This window comes from Patagioenas fasciata, chromosome 2 (genome assembly GCF_037038585.1).
Source record: "Patagioenas fasciata isolate bPatFas1 chromosome 2, bPatFas1.hap1, whole genome shotgun sequence".
Lineage (NCBI taxonomy): Eukaryota > Metazoa > Chordata > Aves > Columbiformes > Columbidae > Patagioenas > Patagioenas fasciata.
Window position 1 is genome coordinate 65,827,935 of NC_092521.1, and position 10,810 is coordinate 65,838,744.

Consider the following 10,810-nt stretch of genomic DNA (forward strand, 5'->3'; position numbering starts at 1 on the left):
TTTTTTTTTTCCTGGAACTGCAAGAACTGGAAATGTACTTTAAAGACATGAACACTGATACTCTGTTCTAAAGACATGATTAAATAGGCAGTACTTTAGGGCTTTAAAATAAACATTAGAAAATAAAATTCAGTATGGAATCATGAATTCACAACAGGTAGGTACTAGGTCCTCCACAGCACACACATCTCATGCAAATTCTTACATCTTTCCGTTCTCCTCTTTATGACCCCAGAGATACCTGCTTAGGAGACAGAGCACAGAGAATACTTGAAGGCTTTTCTGAATCCACCAAATTTGAGTTGGGCATGTGAGACACAAGATGATGAAAAAATACCTTTCTCTTTTTCCCACAACCACGTTCTCCCTGGAGGAAAGGACTTCGGTTACTTCAGGTCTCAATTTTGCTCCATTCTTTCACCAACTTGCAATAGTTAGTCAAAGTTAATCCTTGGGCATTGGGTCAAAGGCTTCAAGTAAAGCTTTTAGGATATACCTCAGTGAAAAACCCGACTTACTTGAGCTGCACTGCACAGTATTAGCATATGTTACCAGCCCATCGAGTTTGGACACCCGTCCGGGGTTGGCTGGAGCAGGTTTTGTCAAATGGTTTTCATGGATCTGCAAGTCTCTGACACAAAGTTCTGGTCTCTGCATTTGGTCAATTAAGCAGACTGGAGGCACCATCCCTTCTGAGGGTACCAGTGATGAAAATAACTGTTGGTTATCAGGTGGCTTAGAGACTACAACTGGCTTGTGTAACCACTACATCATGATCTGGACTAGAGGATTGAGTGCACCCTTAATAAGTTTGCAGATGACACCAACCTCGGTGGGAGTGTTGATCTGCTGGGGGGTAGGAAGGCCATACAGAGGGATCTGGACCAGCTGGATCATTTGGCTGAGCCAACAAGGCCAAGTGCCGGGTCCCGCACTTGGGTCACAACAACCCCAGGCAGTGCTACAGGCTCAGGAAAGAGTGGCTGGAAAGCTGCCTGGTGGAAAAGGATCTGGGGGTGCTGATTGACAGTGGTTGAACATGAGCCAGCAGTGTGCCCAGGTGGCCAACGAGGCCAACAGCATCCTGGCTTGTATCAGGAATAGTGTGGCCAGCAGGACTAGAGAAGTGATTGTGCCACTGTATTTGGCACTGGTGAGGCCCCACCTTGAATCCTGTGTTCAGTTTTGGGCCCCTCATCATAAGAAGGATGTTGAGGTTCTAGAGAGAGTGCAGAGGAGGCAACAAAGCTGGTGAGGGGTCTGGAGCCCAAGTCTGATGAGGAGCAGCTGACGGACTGGGGCTGTTTAACCTGGAGAAAAGGAGGCTGAGGGGAGACCTGATCGCTGTCTGCAACTACCTGAGGTTGTAGCATGGAGGGGGTTGGTCTCTTCTCCCAAGTGGCAAGTGATAGGACAAGAGGAAATGGCCTTGAGTTGTGTCAGGGGGGAGATTTAGATTGGATATTAGGAAAAAAATCTTCAGGGAAATATTTGTCAGGCATTGGAACAGGCTGCCCAGGGAAGTGGTGGAGTCACCATCCCTTGAGTTGTTTGAAAGGCATTTAGACGAGGTTCTTAGGGACAGGGTGTAGTGCTTGAATTAGGTTAGGTTATGGTTGGACTCGATGATCCTGGGGGTCTCTACCAACCAAAATGATTCTATGATTCTTCCTCCTGCTTTAAGAAAATTGACTCTGCTCCGCTTTGGAGAAGAGGGAAGAGATGTGGCCATCTGCTCAATGATTACATAATGCTCATTTTCTGGATGCTCACTTCCAGCTTGATTTACAGACATGCTGAGAACTTCTCATGAGACCACTTACCATCAGTGTAAGTTCTGCTTTCTAACAAGAAGCAGAAAGCATACACCAGAAAACAAACAAACAAAGAAAAAACAACAGCAACAAAATCCCCAAACCTGGCTGCCTAAACTTTACTATCGTACAGTAAGCATAAGAATATCTTCCCTTTTTTTTTTCCTGATTGCTAGCAGTGTGGGATCTCCGCAGGAGCTCTCTCTCAGTGCTGATGGTATTGTTGAGCAAAGACAGCAGAACAACTCAATGCAGAAAAAATGGCAAAGGCTTGAACTGAAATTCTTACATATAGAGTGGTTTTTTTGCTGACATTCATGCACTGCTTCCAATTTATTTTCTCTGATTTACTTTTGCACACACATCTTGAAAGCATAAACGGTAGGGGAATTAATATCTGTCATCAGTATGTAGAGTTTTGTTAGTTTTTGTATGCAAAAACATTAATGTATTTTTTAATAGTAACTTTGTGTGATTGACTCAGAATCGTGAACAGCACCTTTCAATTACACAGTAGTAACTGGTTTACTCTGAAATTTTGCAAATACTTTGCTCTTCAGCTGAGGAAGGAAGCCAGGTAATTGTTCTGCACAAAGAAAGTTCAAAACTTAGTAGGATGAAAAATACAAGAAAGTCAGAATCTGGAAATTCTCTCATGTCCTGAACAGAAGAAAGCATTGAACTAGTCATGCTGCACAGCAGAATAAGAAGTGAAAGACTTAAGAGAATCCAGATGACTGAAGAGAATCCACATGACTGAACCCAGACAAACTCTAAGATCCTGGAAGGGACTATTCAGAACTAAAACTGCAAGCAACAGGAAACAAAGGAAGAGCTACAGAATTTGACAGCTATGACATTAAAAGTACCTATGTACTTGTATGCCTGAGGCAAATAATATTGCATCTTAAAAGGTTAAGTTAGGAGATCGTGTTTTAGCTATAGCTCTTAGGCCATCAGATCACGTGAAAGGAGTCAGAATGAAAAAGCGAGCGCAGCACAGCATTTAGCGTGCTGTTAGTGCCCAATAACAGATACACTACTTACTGAGCTGTGGTTTTGTTGTCATTGTCTGGCAGCAAGATCATTTGTTTTAATGACCTTCTGCCATCATGTGAAAGCAAATAGCTCTTTTGATTGGACATGTGGTAAAATTAAAGGCTAATTGGTATTCCACTGACAATATACAGTAGGTGCCTCATTGTGCTGCTGACAAGATCTGATGGATGCTGCTTCAAGAACATACAGCTTTAAAGGAAATTAGTTTGATAGGAAAAAAATTACAGCACCACATTTTCAAGTTATCTACTAGTGTTCTATTTCACAAGAGATATTATACCATCCAAATATAATACATACCAGGCAGCAGAAACCAGAACGACAATAATCCTAAACATTACTGTGGCATCTGTCATATGCCGTATGAGGTTATTTTTGTATCACAGTTTTGAAACAAGCGCACCTGAAAACAGCAATAATTTAACAAGAGTGAAGACATTAGAGTACCAGTTTATCAAAACAGGTAAGTCTTGAGACCAACAAAAGGTCTCCTACTCTCATCTCTTTTTTCCTACTAGAAATATGACAGAAATGCTGAACATTTCTGCTGGGCTGCTAGATACCTAGAAACCCTGCATATGTTAAGTAGTTGCAGAGGTCTAGTGTTCTAGAGTGTTAGAAGTGCTACATACAGCTTTAGAGCTTATCTAATTACGTACAATTAATACAACGTATTCTGGACACTGTCTAATCTGCAGAACATAAACAAGCAGTTGGGGCATGCCCCAAGACCCATCCAATGCTTGCGCTGATATTTCTTTCCAGAAAGCTCCACAGAGAAATTTGGCAATAATTTTTCTGTACAGAATACACAGTAAACGTCTGCATTTCTGATCTAGCTTTTGTGTCAGAACACGTTTGTTTCAAGTTTTACGTTAATTGCAGTCATAAAAGCTTAACTGATCAGAATTTAAGCTTACATTATTTATTAAAGACAACCTTTTAAAATGGCATGGAAACTCTTCATCCACACTGAAGAATGTACATAAGTGGCCTTAGATCCTGAGCGTCCATTGGCTTCAGTGATTTCAAAGGCATTTGGGTTTGACAACTTTGAGTTTAAACTGGCGATTAGAAAGACAACTTCTCGAATGCATGCCTTCCAATTATCTTCTGTATCCAGCAGAGAGCCCAAAATACAGCAAAAGCTGCTGGGCTCATGTACGCTTTTTAAATCCAGCTCTTAACTCCCCTAGCTTTGCCAAGCAACATGAACACAAAAAACCTATTCCAACAGCACATTAAGAAGCTATAGCATCCATCATTACAATCCATTTTCAAAATATACAAACTAAAGTGGTATCATTTTTCTGTTGTGATGAGGCAAAGCAGGGTGCAAAAAAGGAGCAGGCTGTGTCAAAGGGAAAGGTAGCCAAAAATCAAATACTGTGTTCAGTCCAAACAAGAGAGTGACAACAGAGGTCATCCTAGAGCAATGTCCCTTTTACAGGATACAGCACCTAAAACTGGAGAGAATATGCTGCTACCGTGAATGTCATTCTTCACCATGAATTTCCTCATTGCAAGTAAATGTTCCATTGTTACCTCAGGTAAAGAAGTGAAGGCAATGAGCGTCAGAAAGCTCAATGCTATCCCAATAAGATTTGCAGCCCAACTTTGCCGTCTGGCCCAGGACACCTGAGATTCAGTCTTCTATCTATGCAAGCAAATCAGGAAAAAAGGAAACGACAAATGAGGAAGCTATTGCTTCTGTGTTTGTCAAATATAACTTTTTCTAATTAAGCAGAAATGTATTGAAGAATTGCTACTCCTGTGTTTTAGACACACACAAAACATGCGTGTTCTCTTGGCAACTTTCAGAAGTAAATAAAAGCTGTAAGCTCCAGATGATAAACTGTACTCAGACACCTTAACGATTAAATTCCTATGGGAAAAAGGAACCGAATCTCCATCTTGGGATACCTTGTAATGATGTTGAAGATTCCCCTATGAAGACATGCAATAACTTACACTACTTAAAAGCATACCATGCATGAACAAATGCCCTTGTTCTCTTCCTTCACCATCTTCCAGTCAACAGCACTTACAATAATGTATAAAGTTATTGCATATTGTATATAATGTATACATATAGCCTTGCTAGATAACAGAGTACAACTCTGAATATGTCACTCTGGAGTGGTTGCTGTTTTTGTTTGTTTGGGTTTGTTTGTTTTGTTTTGTTATTAATTTTCTCCATATTATTTTCTAGTATACTTTGCTGCCGCTTATGCTCTTTTCCTTCCCGAAAACTCAGCCTTTCTGTCTCTAGATCTAACACCACCACAATACCCAAACAACAGCAATTACTAGGGGTTACCAAACTTTGCTGCCCAGTAGAGCCAGGCTGCTCTGGATCCAGCCAGTAGCAAGGCTGAGCACGTTCTCTCAATAGGTGGAGATGCACATGGTACACACGCACACACAGACACACCACACACAGCTGGCCACACAAGACACACAGATGACAAACTCAGCCCTCACGCAACCATCAACAGCACCAGCAGCCACATCCCATTCCCGTCAGGCTGATCAGGATGAAAACCTGTTAGCAGGAACACATACATGGATGGATACAATACAGATCCTTAAAACAGGTGCTCTTAGACACTGCATCTGTCCAGTAACTGGCTGCTGGATCCTGTGGTGTGTCCAGCTGCTGGCATCTGGACATACAAGACCCTGAAGTCCACAGCCCCACACAGGTCACTGGCATCCAGACCCCCGTGCACATGCGCACACCGACGCGCACACTGCGACTCCCTCTGATCACCAGCCTTAGTCCATTGAGTACCTGGCTCCTGAATCCCCTGGTCTTACAGTTACCTCACGCACAAAGGCACATGCTGCCCCCCTGATCCCACAGGTCCTTCCAGCAGCTGGCTTGGACCTCTTGGTCCCTCCCATAGCCAACACTCAGGGTGCTTTGGTCTCCCCAGTAGGCAGCCCAGGGTTACAGCTTCTTCAGTACTTGGCTCTCAACCTTCTTATCCCACTAGCCTGCTAGTCCAGCTTAATGTTCATCACCAGTTACACACACTGGCGTATGCATCCACACAATACACATGCAACAGTCTCTCCAGTTGCTGCCACTCCAGATATAGAGATACCTGTGATGCTTGGCTCTCTCTTCAGCTGTGCTCCAGCATTTCCAGCTGCTGGCATCACTGAAGTATGGGCCCCTGTGACCCCTGGGCCACTCTCCAGCTGCTGGCACTTAGATGTCCATCCACACAGAACAGACTCTCTCCCAGGAAAAGAGTTAGAAATGGAGTTCAGTAAGAAGACTGGACAGGCAGTGGTGAAGACACACAAGGCATGGCAAGGGAAGCGTACTGACCAGCAGCCTTGCAACTGGCTCCTTCTCTCAACTCTTCCCCATCTTCTCACATCTGTTCCTCCTCAGGCCACCCTGATCTTCCTTTTCCTCACCTCAGTCCTTCGCTTAATGAGTCCTGCATAATCCCAAGAATCTCTATCCTTGCATTCCATGACTCCAGTGTTCCTCTCAGGGTGATGGTGTGTCCGTAGTTGCTCTCAGGGAGCCTCTTCCACTGTCTCATCTGGTGAGTTTTGTACTTGGGCATGAGGTTGATCCTCCCTCTTTGACAGCCCCAGGTCTCGGTGAGGGTATTTTCCCTGTCTAGGTCACTGCAGTGTCACTGCCTGTCACTGCTCCTCTGTGCTCATGGCAATGAGCCTCTGATCACCTCTGATCACCTCAGGTACAGCTGAGATATTTTTCTGTTATATTGTTAGATTGTCAAGCAAAGCTTAAGAGATTACAAATAATTTTCAATGCTGATGTTCTAGATATATCATAAGCACTGAAGAACACAAAATAAAACCAAAATTACTGAAAACAAGAACCTCAACAAACCCAAATTGTAAAGTTCTTAGTTTCTCAATACCTGTGATCACATGCTCAGACCACTGCTTTTTCCGCCTTCAATAACTGGTGCATCAGGCTAAAGGTAAAAGATGTCAGGCAAGGAAAGAACAGCGTAACTTTAATATTTTCTTTCTATTCTTTACTATTTTAATCATTTGGGGCGTTATTCTTTAGGAATTATCTGTAAACAGATCTAAACTGAAATGCAACGACCACAGCTGAGATTTGTAAGAAAATTATCCAAGCCAAAGCCCTACCCCACAGTTAGTGCTTCCCCAGGCGTCTGTGCAGCTCTTGCTGTGCAGCTTCCAAAAACCTCTCATTGACATGAGAATGAGCCACTAAATACAGACAAGAGCACAGCAGAAGGTCCAGGAGATTTTTACGTAAGGACTTGTGTACTGCTCATAAACATCGCTGTTGAAGGATGCATGTTTATAAATGTTTCGTTACTTAAGAAATGATTGCTTTGTACACATACTACTAAGAAAACCCCAAAGCTCAACATGCAGGTTGCTGAAAATCTGCAGACATTTAACTAGTAATACTGCTTTTTCCCCCAGATATAATTCTAAGTATTTTGAAAACCAACATAAAACATATATTAATAAAACCAAGGACATTGCTACATTAAAATATATATTCAGGACTTAAAATATAATACCACCAAATATGTAATTACTAAATAGCTGTTCAGTATGGTGTTGGAGAGAGGAACCTATTGGAACAATAACAGAAGGAATTGCTTTGGGGATTTCTTTGTAATTGTGAAATGCTGTTACTAGAACAAAAGGATTACTGGAGATTTTTTAGAAATAACATGTGAGTTTCGCATGGGATTACACCTGTCTAGAATTGTGTGGTAAAAACTCTCAGTTTAAAACAAATATATTTGTAACTTTCAGAGTTTTCATTTATTTTATACAACATTTAATATTTCTAATGACACAGCTGTTCTCGATGAAAAGTTAAAAGGCAAGGGAATATAAAACTTTTCAAATTTTAAGAAACTTTCAGAAGTGGAAGCTTAGAGGGACCAGAGCAGAGCAGTTCTCAGCATCATGCTCATGTTCAATGTGCAACGTTAGGCTCACACAACACGTGTGTGATGAAGTCTTGCAACAGCCAGCAAGTGCAAGCAAAGAGGCTAGAACTGCATGAACAGCCATCTCCTTACAGGTCCCAAACTGGTGAGTTTTAAAGCATTTCCCCCAACACATACTTAGCAAAGCAATAAATAATTTTTGGGTAACAGTAGTCACAGCAGCTAAGCAGGTGGTATTGCTTCACAAACTTTTCCATCTCTATCATATTCTTCCTCATTCATCTCTTTTCCAAGTTTATTCCCAACATGCCCTTTTTGAAGTAGAGGCCTGGAGCTACACACTGTAGTTAAGATGCAGTTCCATGATGGATCAAGACAGAAGTCAAATCACTTCCTGCATTGCTCCCTGCTGACTCTCTAAATACTGCTTCCCATTTGTCCACAGGTTGAGAGATTTGTACATATATACACATATTTAATACATAGATATATATATTAAACCATCCAGAAGGGACACCAAGACCCTTGTTTTACGTGATCACAGCTACTCCAGAGCTCTTGGTTGGACACATATTCAGACTAAGTCACTGGAAAACAGGAGCAAAAATGACTAATGTGCTTTGATTTTACCATGAGATAAAATTACTGAGATCAGTTGAGGTACTGTAAAACAGATCTGACATCAAGTTTTACTGCGAGTAAGTTTTTCAGGTGGATTGTTTTTACCACTGTGGGTTCTTTTTGCCTTGTAGATGTGTGTTAACTACTGAAATTAAAACCAAACCAAAACAAACAACAAAAAAAAGCATTTTAGCACTGAAAACCAGTTTTGTATGACTTAAGCTCTGACACTTACATCTGTAAATGACCTTGACAAGATGCAAGAGGAAGATTAAAAAAAATACAATAATCAAATGCCTAACAATAACATCTCGGGCATAAATTTTGTGTTACTGAAATATTACAAAGGCATCTGGTAAACAGTATTCACGCAAAATGACTTAGCATTAAATAAAAAAAATCTCACCCACTCCTGCATTTTATAGCTTCTCTTCCTCCAGGGAAGAAAAAAATAACAAAACCAAAATCAAACAAAAACCTAAGGCTGAGGGACACAGTATTTTTTCAATACTTCAAAAGCTGTTGTACGGAAAAAATCCATAACCTGCTGACATGTTGCTGTTTCTAGAGTTGTTCACAACACATACTTCCCTTCTGTCCTTCAGTCAGTTGAACTCACAAACAGATTTAATTCACTCAGAAGTATCAGGCATAACGAAAACAAATCTGTCACCTCCTCGTTGGTGAGCAAGGTGGAACTGTCAAGAGCAGCAGGCAGCAGAAGAAAGATGGCTGAGAATCGACTAGATGTTAAGTTTAAGTTGTTGGCATAACATTCAAGAGCCATCAGGAAAGTCAGATCCTAGGGCAGGATTCAGTGCTGCCTTCACACTCCAGCAAGCTGAAAAACCTTGGCAATTGACCACACAGGAGAGGCCAAATCCCAAAGCCAGCTGGGATGGGTACCAGCAATATTAATCCACGTGATGATAGAAAGTAAAACTCAGGAAGCCGTGGAGGAAGAAAGAGGAAATGCAAGAGAGCCTGTGCTGGGACATACAACGCTCGTGGGGTCACAGCCAGTTCAGAAAAGTGGTACAGCAAAGCAACACTTGAAAAATACAGTATGCCTATTCAGAAGAAAGCAACACATTTTCAGCAAATTTGAAGCCTTTCACAGAATCACAGAATGTTAGGAATTGGAAGGGACCTCAAAATATCATCTAGTCCAATCCCCCTGCCACAGCAGGAACACTTAGATGAGGCTACACAGGAAGACATCCAGGCGGGTTTTGAATGTCTCCAGAGTAGGAGACTCCACAACCCCCCTGGACAGCCTGTTCCAGTGCTCTGGCACCTTCACTGTGAAGAAGTTTCTTCCCAAATTTAAGTGGAACCTCTTGTGTTCCAGTTTGAACCCATTACCCCTTGCCTTACCATTGGTTGTCACTGAGAAGAGCCTGGCTCCATCCTCGTGGCACTCACCCTTTATATATTTGCAAACATTAATAAGGTCACCCCTCAGTCTCCTCTTCTCCAAGCCAAAGAGCCCCAACTCCCTCAGCCTTTCCTCATAAGCTTCACTCCCTTAATCATCTTCGTTGCCCTGCGCTGCACTCTCTCCAGCAGTTCCCTGTCCTTCTTGAACTGAGGGGCCCAGAACTGGACACAATATTCCAGGTGTGGTCTCACCAGGGCAGAGCAGAGGAGAAGGAGAACCTTTCTCGACCTACTGACCACTCCCCTTCTAATTCACCCCAGGATGCCACTGGCCTTCCTGGCCACAAGGGCACAGTGCTGGCTCATGGTCATCCTGCTGTCCACCAGGACCCCCAGGTCCCTTTCCTCTATGCTGCTCTCTAACAGGTCATTTCTCAACTTATACTGGAACCTGGGGTTGTTCCTGCCTGGATGCAATACTCTACACTTTCCCTTGTTACATTTATTTATTTTTTTTTTTCCCCCACCCAACTCTCCAGCCTGTCCAGGTCCTGCAGGATGGCAGCACAGCCTTCTGGTGTGTCAGCCACTACTCCTAGCTTGGTGTCATCAGCAAACTTGCTGATAGTGCACTCTATTCCCTCGTCCAAATCGTTGCTGAATATACTGAATAATACTGGTCCTCTCCGAAGTGATCTCAGTCCTTTCTTATTGTCTCTTTGTTCACTTGCACATGAAGTGCAGCTTTCTTCTGCCAGATCATTAATTACGATGATAGACTCAAGCAGTGCTCACAACAATTCCCTAATGGATGCCGTCAAAAAATGACAATGCTTACCATCTACCCACACCCCTCGTTTAGCACCAGTCAGCTCATCTGGCAGCCCTGGCTTGCCCAAAACCCACACATGTACTCTTTTCAAGACTAGGGGTCCTCATGCCAAAACACTGACCCAGGTTGCCCAGAGAGGTGGTAGATGCCCCATCCCTGGAAACATT